Raw genomic sequence first — 18,191 nt, forward strand, 5'->3', positions numbered from 1 at the left:
ACAGTGAGGGATCCGTGGCTCTTCGTGGCTGAGAACCCATGGCCATTCTTAATGTTTCTTGTGCTTTACAGCAGTTTCCTTTTCCTTGCGGCCATTGTTTTCATATCAACTTTATTTCACCCTGGCTGTTTGGTGGTGTCTTCAGAACCAGTCAGCGAGGAGAAGGGCCATCAGGGTTAATCCCCCTAGAATAGCCCACCATCCTGTCTTACGTGTTAAATCCAAAAGGTGACCTAAAGATGACCAAACTAAGTGAATTAAGTCAGACAAGGACAGAAACCATATGATATCAGCTACATGTGGAATCTAATACATTACAGAAAATAACTTATCTGCAAAATAAAACAGATGGATGTAGAAGACAGACTTGTGGTTGACAAGGGAGAGGTGGGTGGGGGAGAAACGGATTGGGAGTTTGGGGTTAGCAGATACAAACTATTCTATATAGGGTGGGTAAGCAATAGAGTCCTACTGTATAGCACAGGAAACTATGTTTAATATCCTGTGATAAACCAGAATGGGAAAGAACATGAAAAAAATGTATATATTCCTGAATCACTTTGCTCTCCAGAAGAAATTAACACAACATTGTAAGTCAACTGTACTTCAATAAAATAAAAATTTTTTAAAGTAAATTGGAGAACTTGCCAAAAAAAGGGTGACCTATACATTTTATATTCTCTTCTGGAGAAGCCGGGGATACATCGGGAGTTGAATGGTCGCCTGATGCTTCTTTTTCCTCTATTTCATGTGTCTCGGTGTCAGGAAAACTGAGGCATGCTTCTTTTTCCACTGAAAAGGTAAAATTGGCAAGTAGGCAAAGAAAGCAAGTTCAGCATTGACTCAGGCCTCAAAATCTTTTGGGTCCCGTGTAAAGAACACACATGCTGCATTTGTCAGCCCTGCCAGTGACACGTGCTTCAGATTGTGAGTTTTTTTTTTTTTTTTTTTTTAAAAAAAGCCTGTCTTCCATTCCTTCTGAGCCTGGGAAAGGATCCTGCTTTCTGCACACTTGGTCGTACCAGCTGTCGAATCAGTCACTCTGGTTATTAGTAAGCAGCAGGGAAATATGTCTATTAAAAAAAGAAATTGACAGGAGATGTAAAGAAGGAACAGGACATATCTGAGGGGAAGAGACTTTTCAGAAATAAATGAGACTGGGGCATGATCTGGTAATGGCTGGGTACTGAGAGCCTGATCACAGAGCCCACGGATCTTACCACTGCTCCAGCTTTCGCTGGCCCACCCTGATGGTGCGGAGAGGAGTAGCATTACGACAGGGGAGCAGTCTGTTCAATGCAGCAGCAGCATGCCTTCGTGAATTCCGTTCAGGGGTGTGTGCTCCTGAAAGGGGATAAATGGTCATAGTTCCTCAAATATATTCTGCTTTCCTTTACAAAGAAAGAACCAAGGCCTGACAAGAATGGCCGTGGTCCCAACAAGCATATTCTAGGACTTTACTGCCTGGTGGCTACCCTGAGTGGTGGAAAACCCATCAGCTTTGCATCTGTGCTGTTCTGGAGGTGGAGACATTGCCATTGAAGACCTCAATGTGGCTAAAGTAATCTCTCAAATCAAGTTGGGATGGGGAACAAGCTGCAACCATGACTTGCTGAAGAAATAATAAATAGGATTTCAGTGACCTGAAAGAATGAAGAATTGGATATTGAGAGCAGAAAGCTAAGTTTTCCACGAAACTCTGATAGTTCCCTTTTATCTACTGGATGAGATATATATATTTCTCAGCCAACCATCAAAGACCTTGAATATCTGTGTCTAACTTTTTTTAAAATTTTTATTTAATAAATGGTACAAAGCACAATGCCAAAAACATTAACAGTTAAAATTTCACCAAATGAAAAAATACTATAGAATACACAGTTGTAAAAAGCTACATTAAGTTATTTTACAACTGCCTCAAGCTGCAAAAAGAAAAAAAATCCAATACCATACCTAAGATATCCCTCTCTCAAAGTAATGCCATTTATGTTATAAACCATGAGCACCCCATCAAAACACGGGAACTGCTTTTGTTAATTCATATATATATATAACTTTTTAAAAAATAGTCTTTAAAAATTATTTATTTGGGTGCATCGGCCAAATACATTATTTTAGTTGCACGATGCAGGATCTTCATTGTGGCATGCAGGCTTAGTTACTCCATGCCGTGTGGGATCTTAGTTCCTCAACAAGGAATCGAACCCGCATCCTGTGCACTAGAAGGTGGATTCTTAACTACTGAGCCACCAGAGAAATCCCTGGATCTAACTTTTACAATTGGGCTTATCCAACTGCCTGCCTCTTCCAACTTCCTGCCTGACCCCAACATACCCTGCTTGTGATCCAGCAATATCCAATGACATGACCAGCCATACTCTAAATGTTACAGTTTCTTACTGCTCCTTGCATCCATGTGGTTGTATCTCTAATATTCCTCTTTCAACTTCCCAGATGGATACATGACTGTGCCTTAAGATCTAACTCGTGTCACCTCCTCCATGAAGCCTTCTCTAACAGTTCCAGGCAGAATTTGTCATCCCTCTCTTTGTGTTCCCACAGCCCCGTGTTCACACTGCTATTATCACACTTAGATGTGTGGGCGGTTCAAATTAAAAGTAGATCTGGGAGCGCCTGAGGCTGGACTGTCTCACTCATTTTCACAGCCACCCCAGGATTCAATGCCTAGAAGACTCACACATTTTTTTGGTGAATGAAAATGTGATTGAATCAATAAAGATGAAAGGTGGGGCTCATGCCTGTGGAGTGAAAAAGTGATTATTCTTTTTAAAAATTCAATATGTTATCCGTCATGTGTGAAGGTGATATTTCTGATTCATTGGCAGTAAAATGTAGACTTTGGACTAGTTTTAAACGTCGGCTTTATGTGAAGAGTGCTCACATAGCCTTCTGCCTTCTAATCAGTAATGTGAACTTGGAAATGAGTCCTCACTGCCCTTCCTGCCTTTTTTATAAATAGTCAGACTCCATCATTCTTGCACGGCTCCCCAAAGTTGTCATTCTTTCCACTCTGCTTTCACAGCCTCTGTCCTCATTAGCTTGTGCCCAGATTCCCATAACAAGCTGTTATGGGTCCCCCTGTTTTTTTTAATATCACAAAAATCATCTTACTCACCATCAGGTTTATATTTTTCAAATATCATTTGGATCATTTCGCCTACATGATGAAGGATGGATGGGGACTTCTTTTAGCCAAATTGAAACTTAGCACAGCAGTTATCCTCCCTAGACAGCAAATTTCTGCTTTCAAAACCTGATCTCTAATTTTCAAAAGGGACTTCTTTTCTCGGCCTGCTCTTCTCTTTACCATCCAGTGATGCGGTCTCTTGAGTAGAAGGTGCACTGTGCTGAGAACACGCATCTGTTCCCAGCTTTGCTACCCGTTAGCTGTGTTATGAGTCATTTTACCTTTCATTTTACCTTTTCAGACTTTGGTTTCCTCATCTATAGGATAATGTCTTGGGAAGATGATTGCCTGGAAAGAATTGGGAAAAGATAAGCCATTAGGTTCTTTGATTCTTTGATTTTTATGAGGTATTGAACTTCCATGTTTCCTTCCAACCCTGTGATCAAGACTTGAATAGGTTTGAATCCAGAACTGTTGCCTCATTCCCAGCACACATTATGCAGGAGCTGACTGAGCACCAGGAATGGAGTGGAGTCAGGGCCTGTGTGTTAAGCCTGTCTTTTGCATGCGTATACACACCAGGAGCCGTCCTTTTTCAAATGACTTAGTTTTCCATTCAGCTAAGCTTTTGATTCACTTGATAAAGAAAAATAAATGGCCCAGATTTGATTTTCTTGGATTGAAAAGATCTATTTTGCATTCTTCCAGTCTCAGCAAACACTAACCCGTGGTTATTCACAATCTAGTTACCCAGTTCTGAGCTGTCTGAGCTCCTTGATTCTGCTTTTCTCTTCTCAGGCCCAATTTTGGGTGGAGCATTTTCTCTTTAAGAAGCATCATTTGAAGGTGAACAGGGTGAAAGTCAGGACTGGAGCCTCAAACTGCTTCTTGTTGACTTTTCTTATTTGATAGTGTTCTAGTAATGAACTAGTCAGCATGCCCAAGGCTGAATTTTCACGATATCAATACAATCACTTCAACCTTGCCCTCCAGTACTTCCCTTCATCTCAGCGGAATGGCCGGGTATCTTTACCATTGCATGTACAAGAAATTTGCAAGTTATCTTTGATTCTTTTTTCTCCCTCAAATGCTTCATCTAATCAATTTTCCAATTATACTGGTTCTATAGCAAAATATATTTCTAATCTGTCCACTTCTTCCCACTTTTCCTATTGTGTGTGTTAGTTGCTCAGTTAGGTCTGACTGTTTGCAACCCATGGACTGTAGTCTGCCAGGCCACAGGCTCCTCTGTCCATGGAATTCTCCAGGCAAGAATACTGGAGTGATTGCCATTCCTTTCTCCAAGGGTTCTTCCCGACCCAGGGATGGAATCCAGGTCTCCCGCATTGCAGGCAGATTCTTTACCATCTGAGCCACCAGGGAAGTCCTATTTTTCCTAGAGTCCTAGTTAAGCTGGGCCTTCCCCGTGGCTCAGCAGTAAAGAATCCACCTGCATTGTAGGAGATTTGGGAGACATGGGTTTGATCCCTGGGTCAAGAAGATCCCTTGGAAGAGGAAATGGCAACCCACTCTGGTATTCTTGCCTGGAAAAAAATCCCATGGACAGAGGAGCCGGGGGTCCATGGGGGTCTCAAAGAGTCAGACATGACTGAGCGACTAAGCATACATGCCCACCTAGTTAAATTAAACACATGCTCACACTGAGTGTATGTGATTACTTAATGTTTGTGACTTTCTCTGACTAGACTGTTAGCTCCATGTTGGCAGCAATATGTCTGTTCCACTCACCATTGCATTTTAATGCTTGGCACTTTAATTGGCCCAGAGCAGGCACTTATTAAATATTTGAAAACGACTTAATTAACTTAAACTAATTGGAAAATTAAGCTTTGTATTATCTGTGGACTTGATTTCCTCCAGGCCTCTGGATTATCTATTTAAGACTTTGTTTCAGGTTGTATTCTTAGAGTCTTTATGTTTTTAACAAATAGTGCACTATCTGTGCACAGAGCTATAGTTAGTGTGAAGGGCAACACAACAAAAAAGACATGAGCTAATTCTCTTCAAAACTTGAGTTTAGTTGAAGAAGCCAAGGCTGCATACATGAAATTTTTTAGTAACAGTGCCAGACAAAATATGATTTAGTGCCTCAAATGGGTAATACAGTTCATATGTTACAGTCAAGCAGTATTAACTACTTGCAGCTTTGAAACACTGTGGAAGAATTGGAGGCAGTGGAACGTGACCTAGACTTTGAAGCATGTGGGATGTAGGGGCTCAAGGGTAGGTGACTTTCTCCAAGTGAGAAGGATAGCATGAACTAAGATTTGGACTTGACACTGAGCATGTGAGGGTTATATTGGGATCAAGTTCATCTGAATGGAATTGTAGACAAGAAATGGGAAATAAGCGTGGGGTTACCGTGGGACAGAGTCATTTTCAGGAAAGGTTAGGGTTGGAAAGGTACTGTATTGGGAGTTGACATCTAATTATGTGACCTTAATCAAGTCATTTAGTCTGTTCAAATCTCATTTTAAAAATAGCACGGTAAGGAGCATGTATCAATAAAAGGTAGGAATACATCAGCTTTTAGTTAATACATGTTATGTTTCTGTAAAGGAGTTGAAATGGACACCACTGAGGTATCTTTCTGCTTTAGAATCATCTTTCTATGAAACAGCCTATTTGGTTTTTGAATCCATGCTTTGGGCTGAATGAGTATGACTGCTAACCAGTAGGCTATGGAAAAGCCTGAAAACTAGATTAATGTCGTTTAACTTTATCCTGGGAGGAGAGACTTGATGGAATGCTTATGTTGAGAAAATTAATCCCGAACCACTGCGTGAAAGGAAGGAAAGAGTAGTGACCCAAGGTGGGAGACAAGTCAGATCTACTCCAAATGCAAGGTGACAAAAGCCAGGATTTTGGTGACCTCAGAGATGACAAGAGAATTTTTAAGAACACTACTCTAAGATCTGGTAGTGCCTTCCATAGAGATAATACAGGAGATGAAATAGTCAAAGCTGGCTTTTAGGTTTTGAGGTTGAATCAATGGAAATGAAAAAGTTGAAGCAGAAAGCCTGTTTTTCACAGAAAACATGTTAAAGTCTGAGCTGAGGGCAGGATGTGCCTGTGAAGATGTCTTGCAGTTCTTCCAGCTAATAGAGTCTGGAATGTGAGGTTACAGATTTGAAATTCATCAGTGTAGTGTTGATACAACTGTCAATGGCCAGCTGAGAAAAGATCTGCTCTCTCAGGAGAAGAGCATGTAGGGAAAAGTAAAGTGAGATTCAGCGAGCCTTGAACACCCAGGACAGCTGGAGGGACAAGGAGGCAGAATTATTCAGTGAAGGTCACAGGCCAGTAGAGACAGGGAGGGAGAAGTGGTGTGGTCTGCTCTGTATGGGGCAGGGTAGTGAAGTCAAAAGAAATAAGTTAAAAAAGCAAAAAGGGTCATAGCGTCAAATGTGGTAGAGAGGGCAGTCATATATGGTCTGTACGTAGCTTTTATTTCCTCTTTCATACCATTAACTGCCATTGATCAGGGACTGATTATTTAGGTTTTTGATTATTACTCAAGTCAGTTGCCTATTTTTTTTTTGCCAAAAAAAAAATCTAAGATCTTAGTTCCCCAACAAGGGATTGAACCCATGCCCTCTGCATTGTCAGTGTAGAGCCTTAATCACTGGACCACCAGGAAAATCCCCCCTTATTTCTGATAAAGGGCAATTGGAGTGGCCAAGATGGTGGAACCAAAGGACTCTGGACTCATTTTATTATTTTTTAAATAGCGTAGGGAAAAACTTAAAGGGAAGGGAAGGATTTAAACATTTTCTCTTCATTTCCAGGTATAGGAAAATGTTGGTGGGCAAGGAGCTTAATACTCACTGTTGGCAAAATAAAATTTGGATCATTTTATTGATACGGAAAGCCAGAGGTGTCTCTCAACATTCTGGCCCCATATTTATCAGCTCTGCAGCCTTGGCCAAGTTACCTAATCTCTCTGAGCTTGCTCCTTCATCTGTAAAAACAAGGGTAGCGCTAATGGATTCCTGTTGTCTTCATACTGGTTAAATGAGAATGTCCACAAAGTGCGTACAGAAAGACCTATACAATGCTCAAAAAACTGTAGGCATTGGTTTTACTATTATTGCTTTATTTTGTTTGTTTTATTGGACTGTCCCTGCTCTATTGATGTTAACAACTGAGAATGTCCTGGTCGTCCAGCGGTTGAGACACCTCATTTCCAACTGCTGGGGGCGTGAGTTTGAGTCCCAGTCAGGGAACTAAGATCCCACATGCCATGTGGCAAAAAAAAAAGAATAGAGAACTGTATTTAGAAAGTGTGAGCATCAAAGATTGTATTTCTTTTCCTCCTTTCTTCCTAAGAGGGACAGATTTCTTCCGCTCTAGTTTTGTGAGATGAAATCTACATGAAATCTGGATAAGGACTTGCCCCTGAATATTCCCTGCCCTGGGCTCCCAGCATCGAGTTGTCTAAAGGGTGGTGATGGTACATTTATGAAGAATGCTGAGGAGGGACCTGGAAATGCTATATGATAGCAGAAATGAAATTGTCTTAGTGTCTCAGTTCGAAGTGTTCTACTGATGTCGGAATGGGGAATCATCTTGAAAAGAAAAAAAAATGTGTACATTTCTGAGAGCAAAGATGCATGTGATGACAGTTTCGAGTTTTGCCCAGAGATGCTGGCATTTTCCTCTGGAGGCGGTTCTTCTGTTTCCAACAGCGTTCCCGCTGCATTCCGTGTTCTCTCCTCCTCACCCTTCTCCTCCACCCCCTCCCCATATGTCTTCCTCTTTGTCTCGCCCACCCTACTCCTGGTTTCTTTCTGTCTCTCTCTTCCTTTGTAGGTTATTTCCCCTCAGTAACAAAATGAATCCTGTCATAGAACAGACGATTACTTTCCCCAAATCCACTCTCCGCCTCATCACCTCTTTCTTTTCTGAAAGTTCTGGAATGAGCAAGAGATGTGGGAAACAGTTTTTTCCTACAGATTCGATTGTACTTCTTCCTTGGTTTCCTGCCCCACCCCCACCCCCCGATCATTCCAAACTTCTCTAATGCTCTTTCTTCCCTTCTCCTCCAAGACTGTCTCTCCATGAATCACCTCTTCCCAACTCAGAAATTATCTGGCCTTGAAAATCTCCATCACTCAAAAATTGGGTCAGGCAGGGAACTACACAAAATTGGGAGGGACAGAAGGAATAAAGTTCTCTGAGAAGTTTAGACATGGGTATCAGTGACCTGAACTGCCAGATGCAGCTGTTGGAATGGCAGTGAATTACTTGGACAAAGAGAACAGATGGAAGGACGTGCAGAGACTAATTTATGTTAGCTCCCACCTCCACCCAGGGTAATCTGCAAATGCTAGGTTATTGTTAGCCTGTTTTATTTCTCTCGTTTTGAAGCACAGGGTAACTAGTGTCAAATAAATGACAGCATAAAGAAAACATCTGTCTTTGACTCTAACGACATTTCAGATTTCATCTCTTACTCAGGTGGAAACACATACAGTGAATGAAAACCCCATTGTATTTTGTTGTTTATTGTGTGAGAAGACACTTGATATGTAGAGGGTTTTACTGTTGGATGGTGAGAGAGACAGTTTTCTTTTGAATGATTGAATAAAGAATGTGATAAGTAAAAATAAATATCAGTTCCATACAAAAAAGGTCCAGAGAGAATTAAGGGGAAAGAGTGTGGTAAGAGTTACAGGTGACTGTTGACAGTGGTGGCAATAGAAAATTGTATTCTGGGACTTCCCCTGGTGGTCCAGTGGTTAAGACTCCATGCTCCCAATGCAGGGGGTGCGGATTCAATCCCTGGACAAGACACTAAGATCCCACATGCCACAGGGTATGGCCAAAACTTTTTTTAAAAATATATTCTGTCCGCCCATTTATCCATCCATCCACCCAATTTTTATTGAGCACTGTCTATGGGCACAGCCAAGTGCTAGGTGCTGTGGGAGCTCTACCAACTTTATACTTGCTTCTTGTCACTAAGGAATTCTCAATATTCTCATTATGGAAGAATACACCAAGAGTGTATTCACTGGCATCTCCCCCTTCAGGGCCTTTCTTATCCCCACTTCCTTTTTTAAAATTGTCTTTGAAGCCAAAAACTACAACTCTCTGAGTGTCTCCTCAGGATTAAAGTGCCCACAAGACAAAGTGCTGAATTGAGTTTTATAAAAACTTGATTTAGTTTTTGCTTTTGAATGTGTGTAGGAGAGCATTCTGATGCAGAGAAAGTTACGGGCACCTTTGGTGGTTGGGTGATAAAATACTGGAGAACTATCATACAATGTGTCCTCACAAACAGAAGTTCCCGGCTTCACTGTCTCTTCCCACTCTTCCTGAAAATTCCATTGACTCCCCACTCCAACGCCAGCCATGCTGACAACAATTCTGGGAGGGTTACTTCAGAATACCCTTAGCCCTGGGCTGCTGAGTGAAAGCAAAATGGTTGCAATTCAAGGAAGTCAAAAGAGCATTCATTCATTCCCTATTCACCACCCATTTCCTGGGTGCCAACCACACTGCTGGCTTTGTAGATAAAGAGATAAAAGACAAAGGTTCCTGTCAGTGAAGGGCTTCCCATGTCCAGTGATCAAGGTATCTGAGAGAACAGCAGAAATACCAAATGGAATCAGTTTTGGTACCTGAGGTTTGCCTGCAATGCTACAGTAAGGGTGGCTGTGAAAGAGCAGGTGAAGGTATACACTCCAGGTCTAGGGGAAGGTGGCCCTGTAGAGGTATATCTCCATGACCCCCAGTTTCTCTATTATTAACAGCCTTACATTTTACCCCGCCACATCATTATCCAGAGCCGATAATGACAAGATCATGATTTGCATGTCCAGTTTTTACCCTCAGCCTCCCTGATTCCCACAACAGCCATCTCAGCACCAGATACTTCCACCTTAAGATGACCATCTGAGTCTGTATCCTCATCGCCATTTCAAAATGTCTGCAGAAATCATGGGTGAAACCTGGTGTTTTTAACAGTGCTAATCATCAGCATCGTAACTTTAGGGTTTACAAGTTTCTTACAGTGTGTAGGGCTATACTTTCCAGAGAAGAGAAGGACCATGTCAGGGTCTCCCAGCTGATCAGGAACCCTAGATCCTGGATCACCAGATTCTAATGCCCCAAAGGACTAGGTGCAAGCCTTAAGATGACCCATGTGTTTCTACACAACCTTGGTAAAATGGTGATCCACAGTGATATTGTAAATCTGCAGGTCAGTTGTAGAACTCATGGGAAACCATTGCTGAAACATAATCTAGAGGTGAAGACTGTTGTGTAGAGCCCAGCCATGGGATGCTGGGGCAAAAACAGTGAACTGGCAATCAGAAAACCTGCATGCCAGCCTCAATATGCTTATCTTTGCTAAGAATACTTAACATTTTGTGTCTGAATCTCTTCTTCTGTGAAATGAAGGGAAGGGGGTGAAATGATCCCTCAGGTTAAGACAATTTTTAGGGCATGGACTTTGGAGCCAGACTTCCTGGTTCTGCCACTTTCTAATTGTATGGTCCAAAACAAGTTATTTAATCTCACTGAGCCTCAGTTTCCTCATCTGAGAAAAAATGAAGTGCTATATTTAACTCATAGAATTGTCATAGTATTCAATAGGTTAATAATTTCAAGGGATTCAGCACTGTGTGTGGCTTAGGGTAAATGTAATTGTTTCCTGAATTAAAAAAAAAAATGGTCCCTTCAGCTCTAGGGTATCATGATTCTTTGAAGCTTAGTTATTACTGGATATGGAAAAAGAATGTGCAGATTACAAAGGACTTGCCTGTAAAGAAGAATGCTGAAATGGCAAAGAGTTAGGAGGACTGCAGTGGGAACCTCAAAGAAGGGAGGTAGTAAAAGAAGAAATTAGCCGTTTCCTTGATGGAGGTGGAAATTCATGGGCAGAGATCTTTGTAGGGAAGCAAAGGGAGGTGGTGTAAGACTCTCGATTTTCCAGAAGCAAAGCAGAACCATAGAAGGTATGCAGGAAATATGAGTCTGGTTGTGTTGTCTGGAGTGTCATGGTCAAGTTCATTGTGTAGTTAACAGCAGTTGCCTTGGTTCTTTGCCCTGGTTCTGGGCTGCCTCATCCTGGTGCTCAGAGTTCAGAGCTCAGTGAAGCAGGTGCTTCTCTTCACAAGCCTTTGTGCCCTCTTCCCTGGAAACTACTCCATCTCTACTTTTTGGTGACCAGGGGGCACTAGTGGTAAAGAACCGGCCTACCAATGCAGGAGACATAAGAGATGTGGGTTTGATCCCTGGGTTGGGAAGATCCCCCTGGAAGAGGGCATGGCAACCCACTCCAGTATTCTTGCCCGGAGAATCCCGTGGACAGGGGAGCCTGGTGGGCTATGGTCCATGGGGTAGCAGAGTCAGACACGACTGAAACAGACATGACTTAGCAACCACACCACTTGTTGAGCAGAGGGGGAAAATGAAAATATTCTGGTTGCCTGCATTTCAGTTCTATGAATTTTCCCCATAAATTGGTATTTCCAAATAAATCCGAGCTCAATGAGGCAGAGGCCTAAGGCATCAGTCTGTCTGCTCTGCTTGGTTTCCCTCATTTTCAATCGAGCTCTGTCTCTGGTTCTCATGGTGGCACCACCTGCCCCTCCTGGCTGTCAGTTTAGCTTAGGAAGCAGGTGTTTAAGACAGCGACCCTGAGCCTGACGTCCTCATCTGTGTGACAGGAGAACACCTTGCAAATGTATTGTGATGATGAAAGGAAATCAGATGTGTGAACTCCTCAACCGCAGCGCTCTATCCTCCTGTTTCCCTCCTCCCCCTCCCCCGCCTCCTTTCCTTTTTGTCTTCTTCTCTTCCTTGTATTCAGAGCGACACAGTCTGGTGACTAACTCCCAATCTGCTCTTTGATTTCCCCAGAAGGGGATGCAGTCCCTCCAGGGAACATAACCTGAGGCTATGCAGTGAGGAGGGAGACAAACCATGTGCTCGGGGAGGAAAAGCAGAGTCAAGGCCTCTCAGCCAGACTGGGTTCTGAGGGGCTGTGGGGAGCAACAAGCAGAAGAGATGCTGTTCTGTCTCTAGGAGGTGTTTGCCCTTAACTGCCATCCAAAGTTACAGATTCAGGGGAAGGGAGAAGGGAAGGAGAGAGTTATCATCTGATGAGGACCTACTGTGTGCTGGATGGACGTGCAGTAGGAGGTGTTGGGCCCCATCATGTTTGGAGTCAGTGACAGGAACAGGAGCAGCCTTGGGATTCTCTACCTGGCCTAGAACTTCTGCTCCTTGGAAGCAGTTCTTAGTTTTTGCACGGTGAGTTTATGTGGAAGTCAATCCTAAGGGAAATCAACCCTGAATATTCACTGGAAGGACTGAGGCTGAAGCTGAAAACTCCAATGCTTTAGCCACCTGGTGTGAAGAGCCTACTCACTGGAAAATACCCTGATGCTGGGAAAGATTGAAGGCAGGAGGAGAAGGGGACGACAGAGGGTGAGATGGTTGGATGGCATAACCGACTCAATGGACAGAAGTTTGAGTAAATTCCAGGAAATAGTGAAAGAAAGGGAAGCCTGGCATGCAGCAGTCCCTGGGGTCTCAAAGAGTCAGAGATGACTTAGTGACTGAAAAACAGCAATAATCTTGGGGAGCAGACAGTAGGGACCAGGAAAGGAAGAGAGTGAAGGAGGGAAGCCGATGAAAGGAGCTAATCTGTCCCGTGGCGACCAGTGCTTAATCCCTCCAGCACATTCTAGAAGAGGCTTCAGAAATCACCTCAGTGCAGTCACGTGATCGCTCGCAAGCTCGCATGGTGCTTCCAGCCTGACATTCTCACCTTACTAGTCTTCTGACCCCGGATTCTGCCAAAGTCATTCCATCACCCGCTGCCTCATTCCCTGAGCCACCGACCCAGGAGCATATTAGCTTTGCCCCAAGGAGGCTTTGCCAGGACCTTGACCCTCGATTCACAAGCAGGTGTTCCCGTGCCAACAAATTCTCTATCGTTCTTACCCACCCGGACTTAGGAGCGGAGTCATACTGAAAGGCACCTGCCTCAGATGAAGTCCTAGCAGAATCTCTGGGTAATGTTGGGTCTCTCCTTTGGTGAGGAAGGAGGGTGGGAAAAGGCTATAGATCTGTATCTCTTGCCTCCCTCGAGGTTTCAGGAATACCCTCCCTCCCTGTGCACTCAACGGTCCCCGTGTGGGTCTCAGGGTCCCATTCTTCTCCGATTATTGTCACATAAGAGATAGTCCAAGATTGTGCATTTAGTCCCCTTTGTAGTGTTGTAATCACTACTGAGTCTGATTTTCAACAGTCTGCCTATGGTTGTGTGGTGTGAACCTCTTTATCCATGGCTGTCTGGGTTTCACAGAAAGTCTTGAGCGGATAGTTGGCTGACTTGATCTTTTCAATTTCCTTTTGCAAAACGTGCAGAATATATCGACAAATCAGCCAGTTGCCCACATGTTCAAAGAGGAAGGAACCACCACACAACCTCATACATCATTCTCTACCTCCGCCCGGTCCCAGGCCACTGCCAGGGAAAATATTAGCATTTGATGAAGTCATACATGCCAGGAGTTACCACTACTCAACTTACCTCACCAGTGGGGTCTTCACTGAACCCCACAGTCCCATTTTGGGGGTCTTATTTCTGTAACCCTTCTTAATACTGGTAACCTACTTTGAAGGCAGAGATTTAGGCAAAGACTTATATGTAGGTAGGTTTTTTAAAAAGCAACCCCAAAGAGCAGAAGTGAGGGACCAGAAGGGTGAATGAGGAAGAGGAGAAAGCTGAAGCAAGGGTGCATTATTGGACTGAGCACTGATCAAGGCCGGTGGGCCCTCATCCTAGCAGCATCCTCTAAGGAGCCTGAAGAAACATGTTTTAGAACGGTGTACTGGAAGGGGGAGCCTTATCTGTAGGCTCCCAGGCACTCTCCCACTGCTGACTTGCACCAAGCAGTTCCTTCCTTAATGTACCTGGTCATGGCAGCAGAGAAGCCCGGGGGCAAGAAGCCAGAGCTGGACAGGATGTGCCCAGGGCAAGATCTGCATGATGCTGGCTGGAGCCTAAGCCCAAATAGTCATCATATTTGTGACTGAAGAGCAGGGGAGGTGAGAGGATTTAAGTGGTACCCAAGTGATGCCTGTTACACAGCCCCGGTTGAACTATTTCCTTTTTTAAAAATTTTATTAAAGTTTAGTTGATTTGCAATGTTGTGTTAACTTCTGATATTCAGCAAATTGATTCAGTTGTACATATGTATATTCTTTTTCATATTATTTCCCATTATGGTTTATCATAGGATACTGAATATAGTCCCCTGTGTTATACAGTAGGACCTTGCTGTTTATCCATCCTGTATATTCGTTTACATCTGCTAACCCCATTCCCAATTCTTCCCTTCTCCTTGGCAACCACAAGTCTCTTCTCTATGTTGGAAGTCTGTTTCTGTTTCATAGATAAGTTCAGTCGTGTCATATTTTAGAATCCACATATAAGTGATATCATATGGTGCTTACCTTTGTCTGTCTGGCTTACTTCACTGAGTATGATAATCTCTAGGTCCACCCATGTTGCTTCAAATGGCATTATTTCATTCTTTTTGTGGCTGAGTAGGCCGCCTCTTCATGCCTGCCTCAAAGCGTTTGAACGACTCCAGTTTCCCCTCCCAAGTTGGAGAAACACAATCATCATGACAAAGCCACAGTTCTCAAACTGCGACTTGATCCTGTCCAGAGCTCCTACCACATTTCCTACTGTATTAACTTGCTCCCACTCCAAAATCACTTCTCACTCTCTCTTCTCACTTCAAACCTGCTACCTCTCTCCACTCCCTGATTAGCACTCTCTGCTGGTGAATCTGCCTTCAGAATTCATTGAGAAAATGAAATTATTCTGCCAGGAACTTCCTCATTTTCATATTACCAAATCTGCAGGGTGCCTGCATCAGCACCACTGCCTTCTGCCTTCTCTCCAGGTTCTGTGGATGAAGCTCCCCTGTCTCTTAAGAGACCAACCCTCTACAACGAGCACAGTCTAAGAGAAAGCAAGAGTTTGAATACAGATCTCTTGAATTCTTAAATTCTGGCTCCTAACCTTTTTTCTTTCTCAAAGACCTTGTGTTTTTTATTTTTCTCTGTCTCTACTAGACCATTTTCTCCAGCCATGAATAAGTTCTAATGCCTCTTATATTAAAAATAAAACAGGGATTTCCCTGACAGTCCAGTGGTTGAGACTTCATCTTCCAATGCAGGGGATGTGGGTTCAGTCCCTTGGTTGGTGAGAAAGGTCTCACATGCCTAGCAGCCAAAGAACCAAAACATAAAAAACAGAAGCAATATTGTAACAAATTCAGTAAGAACTTCAAAAAAAAGGTCCACATCAAAAATTTTAAATAAAACAATACCAAAAATCCACATCTTTCTCTGACTATTTCCACCTTCTCCTGTTCCTCATAATAGCAAAACTTTTTGGAAGAGTTGCCTATGATTGTCTTCTCTTTTTCCTCACCTCCCATCCCAGTTGAGATTTCGTTCACACCATATTAATTAATGGAATGGCTCTTGTGACTCTCACTAGAGTCACCAGCAATCACCATTTGGCCAAATATAGTGGTTACCCCATTGTCATCTCGTCCTCACTTAGCATTTGATGCAAGTCACAGCTTCCTCATTGAAATCCCCGGTTTTCATGAAGCCACACTTCTTGTGATTTTCCTCCCATCATATTGGCTGGTTCCTCTCAATCTTTGCTAGCTTCATTTTTTTTTTTCCCTCTCCATCTCTAAAGGCTGTCCAAAGGGCTCTGTTTGGGCTCCCTCATTATTTTTTTTAATGTACACAGGTTTTCTATGTGATTTCATCTAGTTGATCACTTTACAGTACATCTTCTTTATGCAAAGGCTTTCAAATATTCATCCTCAACTCAGACCACCACCTCAGAACCACATACTACCCTCAATAGTTACCTCCCAGATATTTCCACACAGCGTCTGGAAGGCTCCTAAAACCTAACATTGCCAAAAGAGAACATTTCTCCCCTTTCAAATTGTTATCTCTTTTGTCTTCCACATCTTGGTCAATGAGCAACCAAATTTACCCCATTGCATTTCTCACTCTTACATCCAAGCATAAGCTCTGGACCCTGCCTTCTTCTCAAAGAAAGCAATCCACTCTCTTTTGCACCAGTCGCCCTATCCCAGATGCCAGTGTCCTTTCCGTGGATTACTGCAGGACGCTCAAGGCATCCTCTCCACACAGCAGCCAGAATGAATTTAACGAGAAGAAATCAGGGACTTCCCTGGCGGTCTAGTGGTTAAAACGTCACCTTCAAATTCAGGGGGTTCGTGTTTGATCCCTGGTCAGGGAATTAAGGTCCCACATGCCTCAGGGAAAACCACTAGACCTTTCAGATATGACCTAAATCAAATCCCTTATGATTATACAATGGAAGTAAGAAATAGATTTAAGGGTCTAGATCTGATAGATAGAGTGCCTGATGAACTCTGGACGGAGGTTCGTGACGTTGTACAGGAGACAGGGACCAAGACCATCCCCATGGAAAAGAAATGCAAAAAAGCAAAATGGCTGTCTGAGGAGGCCTTACAAATAGCTGTGAAAAGAAGAGAGGCGAAAAGCAAAGGAGGAAAGGAAAGATATAAGCATCTGAATGCAGAGTTCCAAAGAATAGCAAGGAGAGATAAGAAAGACTTCCTCAGCGATCAGTGCAAAGAAATAGAGGAAAACAATAGAATAGGAAAAACAAGAGATCTCTTCAAGAAAATTAGAGATATCAAGGGAACATTTCATGCAAAGATGGGCTGGATAAAGGACAGAAATGGTATGGACCTAACAGAAGCAGAAGATATTAAGAAGAAGTGGCAAGAATACACAGAAGAACTGTACAGAAAAGATCTTCACAACGAAGATAATCACGATGGCGTGATCACTCACCTGGAACCAGACATCTTGGAATGTGAAGTCAAGTGGGCCTTAGAGAGCATCACGACGAACAATGCTAGTGGAGGTGATGGAATTCCAATTGAGCTATTTCAAATCCTGAAAGATGATGCTGTCAAAGTGCTGCACTCAATATGCCAGCAAATTTGGAAAACTCAACAATGGCCACAGGACTGGAAAAGGTCAGTCTTCATTCCAATCCCAAAGAAAGGGAATGCCAAAGAATGCTCAAACTACTGCACAATTGCATTCATCTCACACGCTAGTAAAGTCATGCTCAAAATTCTCCAAGCCAGGCTTCAGCAATATGTGAACCGTGAACTCCCAGATGTTCAAGCAGGTTTTAGAAAAGGCAGACGAACCAGAGATCAAATTGCCAATATCCACTGGATCATGGAGAAAGCAAGAGAGTTCCAGAAAAACATCTATTTCTGCTTCATTGACTATGCCAAAGCCTTTGACTGTGTGGATCACAATAAACTGTGGAACATTCTTCAAGAGATGGGAATACCAGACCACCTGACCTGACTCTTGAGAAACCTGTATGCAGGTCAGGAAGCAACAGTTAGAACTGGACATGGAACAACAGACTGGTTCCAAATAGGAAAAGGAGTACGTCAAGGTTGTATATTGTCACCTTGCTTATTTAACTTCTATGCAGAGTACATCATGAGGAACGCTGGGCTGGAAGAAGCACAAGCTGGAATCAAGATTGCTGGGAGAAATATCAATAACCTCAGATATGCAGGTGACACCACCCTTATGGCAGAAAGTGAAGAGGAATTCAAAGGCCTCTTGATGAAAGTGAAAGAGGAAAGTGAAAAGGTTGGCTTGAAGCTCAACATTCAGAAAACGAAGATCATGGCATCTGGTCCCATCACTTCATGGGAAATAGATGGGGAAACAGTGTAAACAGTGTCAGACTTTATTTTTTGGGGCTCCAAAATCACTGCAGATGCTGACTGCAGCCATGAAATTAAAAGATGCTTACTCCTTGGAAGGAAAGTTATGACCAGCCTAGATAGCATATTAAACAGCAGAGACATTAATTTGCCAACAAAGATCCATCTAGTCAAGGCTATGGTTTTTCCTGTGGTCATGTATG

At 43.0% G+C, this 18,191-nt stretch overlaps 1 protein-coding gene and 1 long non-coding RNA gene across 2 annotated transcripts in view; one reads left to right on the plus strand and one right to left on the minus strand.

The window, feature by feature from the left end:
- GRIN2B (glutamate ionotropic receptor NMDA type subunit 2B) overlaps positions 1 to 18,191 on the plus strand; it is a 361,438-nt gene that overhangs the window by 142,397 nt on the left and 200,850 nt on the right. The window lies entirely within an intron of this gene.
- Positions 1,221 to 14,757, minus strand: LOC148777694 (uncharacterized). Its single transcript, XR_016037527.1, has 3 exons — positions 14,648 to 14,757; positions 3,442 to 3,496; positions 1,221 to 1,344 (listed from the first exon to the last, which is right to left on the minus strand). It is a non-coding gene; the product is annotated as an uncharacterized LOC148777694 (long non-coding RNA).

The sequence above is a fragment of the Moschus berezovskii genome, chromosome 6, assembly GCF_049115385.1.
Source record: "Moschus berezovskii isolate FMDL1 chromosome 6, NW_MosBer_1.0, whole genome shotgun sequence".
In the NCBI taxonomy this organism is placed as follows: domain Eukaryota; kingdom Metazoa; phylum Chordata; class Mammalia; order Artiodactyla; family Moschidae; genus Moschus; species Moschus berezovskii.